Source organism: Blastomyces gilchristii (genome assembly GCF_000003855.2).
Source record: "Blastomyces gilchristii SLH14081 genomic scaffold supercont1.1, whole genome shotgun sequence".
Taxonomy (NCBI): domain Eukaryota; kingdom Fungi; phylum Ascomycota; class Eurotiomycetes; order Onygenales; family Ajellomycetaceae; genus Blastomyces; species Blastomyces gilchristii.
Window position 1 is genome coordinate 3,296,191 of NW_003101682.1, and position 6,025 is coordinate 3,302,215.

The 6,025-nt window shown below is 30.9% G+C and overlaps 1 non-coding gene across 1 annotated transcript; it reads left to right on the forward strand.

Moving 5' to 3' along the window:
* The first annotated feature begins 3,857 nt into the window (after window positions 1-3,857).
* Window positions 3,858-3,938, forward strand: BDBG_16113. The gene has a single exon. It is a non-coding gene; the product is annotated as a tRNA-Leu (tRNA).
* The last annotated feature ends 2,087 nt before the right edge of the window (window positions 3,939-6,025 follow it).

A 6,025-nucleotide genomic window follows, 5' to 3' on the forward strand; every position in this document is an offset into this window, starting at 1 on the left:
AATGATGAAAACCCTTGTTTATGTATAGATATTTAAGTCTACTCAATTCATAGCATCTGTATTATTATTATTATTCTTTGATACAGGTGTATGAATGACTGAGATGTAATGTCTTCTGCTGCTGTTCTGTATACTCTTAAGCTTGATAAGATGATCATTCAATGTCTGAAGTTGTATGCAGAAGCCTTCATAAGTTAAGTCTTTGTCTATGCTTATAAGAGCTTATAGAAGTTTAAAAGTTAGTATCTTCTTAAGCATGCTAATCTTTATTTAATTCTCTTAAGATTGACTGTGTACTTCTAGAATCTTAGTGTTAAAGTCTGAGATGAATATTATAAGAGAAGTATTTCTCTGTTAAGCACTCTGTAATTAATCTAATACCTTCTACTGTATAGCAGTGTCTCTGAACAGTATATTAAGAGATCTGATGATATTGTCAGATGTATATAATACTGATTTACATGTCTTCATTCATGAATAAAACTTCTGTTTCATGCGATCTTTCAATTAATCATTTATATATCAATCTTGATTAATTAATGAACTGATGATATCTTCATCTACACTTATTTTCATGAGTATGTTCAATCTTCATAATGAATAGAGAGTGAGATTAGAAGTATTAAAATATGTGAAAGTGTCTAGATATTTCTTTAGCACTTATATCATATTCATATCTAATTTAGTCAGTGTTAAAATTATCTGTGCAGAGGTTTCTTATTGAGATAATTATTGAATTTCTTTGTATTAATGTTGTTAAGTTGCATGCATATCAGCTATCTATTATTGTTATAATTTCAACATTGCTCAGAGTCACTGTGACACTGTGTCTATACTCATATTTGAGAGTTCTCTCATGTTATCAGTAGACATAGCTATATTATTTATCAGATGTGTAGTATCTGCATTTGAGAGTTTGAAAGAAGTGTAATTATATGAATCTCTTATATATCTAAGATATTAGAACTCTCAGATCTTTCACTGATATTCTCTTTATAAGATCTTGTTCTCTTTTTGAGATCTTGTTGTGATTCAAAGAGTTCTTGAGTCAGTATACGTTTACAGGCGTACGCCGGCTTCTTATATATATTATCTAAATTAATTTGTGGCTGCTAGAGCCTCTTTACATTGATAGGTATGTTCAGAAGCAGCTGTGTTATTATTCAGTGATTATACATTCTTCTGAATCACATTCTCTTTCATCAGATTCAGTCATACTTATATGACTATAACATAAGCTCTAGCTTCATACAGATTAGTACACTGCTAGTATTTGCAATTATACAGTCTATCTCTAATCTGGTTAGCATTCTGCTTACACTCTCACAAAGAAACTTTCACTATATTATATTACTTATTTACTAACTTTTTTCATTCCTTAATTATCTTCTTCATCATTATCATCATTGAATACTATTATCTTATTTAAGATTTCTATCTCTTCTTCTGTTTAACATCTTCTATTTATTCATCTATTACATTGTATGTGTTTCTGATGATAATCTCTTATTCTCATAACAAGTATCATTGTAGTTCTCATACTAGGCAGTTTATTAGTAGTAAGTATAATGTGTTGTGAAATGTGATCAGAACTTGTTTATCTTCTAATAATTACTAGAACATACTATTATAGATAGTATATCTTCTTCATCTTCTCATACACTTTTAATCTTCTTTTCTTAGTAGATATCTGATTGTGTTTTCTGATCATGTTTTGCATGAACACAGATGCTGATATATTTGTTCTGATTTGTGTAGAGTCTTCATATATTGACAGATTCATATCTGCAGATGATAGTGAATGCCTTAATATTGAATTATTAATTAAGAACTTGAAAAACACAATAATGAAGAAATTGTCTGTGTCATATATGACTGAGTCTTCTGTATCTCTCTCTGTCTCTTCTGCTGCTTCTTTTCAATCTTCTACATCTGCTTCTGTCTCTTTCTCTGCCACTTCTTCTCAATCTTCTACACTTGTCCCTGTATTCTGTTCTCCCGCTCCTGCTACCTCTGCCCCCGCTACCTCTGCGGCTGTTACTAGCTCTCCTCATTTCAAGAAGATGTTGTATAGACTTGATAAACCATGCTTCTTAGTGTATATACTCCCGCTCTTCTTACTGATCTCTAGAACAATTTATTATATGAAGACTGTGTATAATACAACTATTTAAAGCTCAGTCATAGACACTGATTATTATATTTATTTTAAGTATTTGTAATAAGATAATTATGTACTTATATCAGAGAATTACTTCTTCTCTCAACAGTGTTAAGAGTATAAGTCTTTTCTTTTTCATCTTCTCTTCTAACACTAATTTTTCTAGAGGAAATTGTGATGAGTTTTATTGTATATAAAGTCATGATGTTCACAGACATTAAGAAACTTTTTATAACTGTTAAATTCAATATTATAAGTATATTCACTTTGATGAATATCTTTGAAATGATTAATCTGTATCAGTCTATTCTGTGATGTCTGTCATCTAACTTTGTTATACAGACAAAAGATATCTATGTTTTCAGAAATAAAAACATGAATATTATACTCTTTTACACTTATAGATGTGAGACTTGTACATCTTGTCTGAGATATTATTATAAGAATAAGCTGTTTATATGTTATATTCTTCTCTCTGTATTTCTCTGTGTCCCTCTCTCTCTTTCTGAGAAGCCTTGTGTGTATTGTAATTATGTATACAATTCTAAGATCAGTGAGTATTCATTTGATAACTATTTTCACTTCTGATTTTACAGTTTTATATACTAACAATAATTCTTAGTTACTCTGGCATCAGAGGTTATTTTAATCTCTGAAGATGATAATACTGCTGAGACTATTATCTTCTTCTCTTAAGCTTCTTCTGTCATTCTCTCTTTCTTTTCTGTGAGAAAGGTTGTGCACATATCAGATTATAAGTATTCAGTCTTAGATGACTTCTGCTATTATTCATCTGATTCTGTATTATCTTCTTCTTCAGTTTCTTTTATCTTCATTCTCTCTACTCTGACTTCTGATTCTGTAAGTTTTGCACTCTTCTTTAATTTTTCTACACACATATGTACACATTTCTATATTGACATTTCAGTCAATCTTGTAATAAATGATATTAATATTGTATGCAGAGTGATAGAGAAATCAGAGATATATATAGTATTATTTTAATAGTAGCTTACAGCTCTTGAATTTCTTGTAAATCTTGAGTTTTGAGATTTTCTTTGTTTTCAATGTTTTTCAGATGATATGATGTTGAAAATAGATTAAATGTGTAATGTATGAAAATGAATAAAGTGTGTATGATAATATTTGTCTTTTTACAGCTGACTCTTACAGTTAATAATCAATTCATTATCTCTTTTCTTTTCTTATACTTTTTCTTTGTCTACTAGTTACTACTCTTACATGACCTGTATATAATACAGTGTTCAGTGACTAGGCTCAGCAGCTTTCATCTTGTAATTCTGTTTTATATATTATACTGTCTCTCTGAACCTGCTCAGATTACTACAGTGAACAGCTTATTAAAATTAATCTCACTTAATCTCTAAGCATTCTCAGAGATTGAGATGACTTAATCTTATATATCTGTAAATGTTTCAGATGCTTTATTCTTCATTTTCTCTGTGATTAAACTAATATAAACAGTTGAATTTAACTCTGAATCTCTTTTTCTTCTGTAATCTGACTTATATACAAGTCTGCTACTCTAAGACTAGTCTTTACTGCATTGTGTCTGCTGTCTGCAGTGTGTTATTATATAACTGACTACAGTCTCATCACTTATTAAAGTGTAATATTCATCTGATTTCTTTATTTCTTGTTATTCTTTTCTTATAATTGTGAAAAGAGTAGAATAGCCAGCGTGGCCCAGTTGGTAAGACTGGTAACCAAGGCCGCACACATTAGAGGTGTGTGGGTTTGAATCCCACCGCTGGCACCTGCCACTTCTTACTCATGAAAGCCCTCATGTAATAGAGGCTGAGCCTAATTAGTAAGACTTGGTGCGGGGTAGAACTCTCTACTGCAAGCCAAGTCACTAGTTAAGTGAGATCCTGTGAACACCCACCAGGGCTGGCATGGAATGTCAATGTCCCACTATTCTACTGTGCACCTGTCAAGGTTCTAATAATATAGAGTCAAGCCTAATGTAGTGATTATACACTACTTAAGCAAGTCTCTAAAACTAGGGCTGTCATCAGAGCCTAGCTCCCCCCCAAATACAGGGAATGATTTTAAAAATCACCTGACTAGCAGGCCTAGACATGTATCTAGGCCCTAGACAGAGCACTCTGATAGGCTAGAGTCTGTAAGCTCACTGTCAATCCCTAATACTGGCAGGGAGGACTGCAGTCATCAAGCCTATGATTAGTCTCTAACATGGGGCAAGGTCACAACAGCTGATTGATAGGCCTATGAGCATCTAATGAGGCTGAGATCAGCAACCGGAAGCTTGGTGTGTACATCATCAAGTGAGTGATAGCAGTCACTAACTAATGCCCCTGGAAATTAGTGGCTGGCCCGAGAGGACGGACGCGGTGGTCAGTTAATTATAGAGGGTTAAATGTAATTAGCTTAAGATGCATTCTGCGGGTGGCTAGTGCTCATAGCAATATAAAAGACTCTATTCTGATTTATTCAGATGGCTCAAAGAATGAGAATCTGAATAGATTAGATGCAGGCATTGCTTATACTGAAGATAATATCAATTTTATCTCAGATTTCTGAAATCTAGGCTGTGAATCTGAAGTCTTTGATGCTGAACTATTTGTAATAGTGAAAGCTTTCAAACTCATAGAAATAAAATCTCATAAAAGAGAAAATAGTTTGAAAGAGATATAAATATTCTCTGATAGTCAAGCTGCTTTAAAAAGACTTAGAAATAGTCAGATTTATAATAATCAAATGAATCTTGAACTGATCTTAAACTCTGTTTTAAAAATTCAAAAGAGAAGAATATCAAAGCTGATAATTCATTTACACTGAGTTCCTACTCATATGAATATTCATGACAATGAATTGACTGATTCAGCTGTAAAAAAGAGTGCAGAATTAAGCAGATCTATTCAAAAAGTTATGTTCTGATCTTTTATAAAGAGAAAAATAAAAGAATCTTATTTAAACAAGTGAAATGAAAGCTGATAGAAATAAAAGAAGAGTATATATTATTCAAGATTTGAAACAAAACTCAAGTGAAAATCTTGTTTAATTAAATATAAAAAGAAAATATTCTCATCTATAATACAGCTGAAACTAGAACACAGCTATTTCAAATCTTATATACAAAGATTTGATGATAGATTTAACTTAATAGAATACTCATTCTGTAATATAAATGAGAATTCTGAGTATATTATAATACACTGTGTATTATACAATAGTCTCAGAGTCAGATTGAAAGAGAAGTATAATCTAAATCAATTAAATATGAGATTCTTATTCTCAACTGAGACAGGAATTAAATATTTAATAGACTTTCTATCAGAAACTTAAGCAGCTACAAGAAAATGACTAAATTCAGAATTATCTGAATATGAAGAGAAGAAAATGAATCAGATATAGTCTATTAAAACAGCTATATACTATCTTTTAATAATTTGTTTTGTTACAGTCTCTCTTTACTTTATCTTTTTCTTTCAATTTCTTTCTGTCTATTTATTTAATGTGTCTATCTTTAAGACTGTGTTCTCTTTTCCTTTGTCATGATATTGTCAAATGATTTCAAAGTATCAGAAGATGTTAAAACACTGCAATTTGTAAACAGTTTTTGTATTCTGAGCTGGAATTTTCTGATTTTGCATATCTGAAATTGATGAATGTATAATAGTTAACTTTACAGATATAGGAAAAACCCAGAGAACTAAAAGTTCTCAGGTAGATGTCATAGTCTCTGACTGCATACATCTATAATTGAAGAATAATAATAATAATAATAATTATCATTATGTCAAGTATAAAGTGATAGAAGTTCTAGATAGTCATAACTACTATCTTGATATATTATCAGAGATTTATAATATCTTTCAC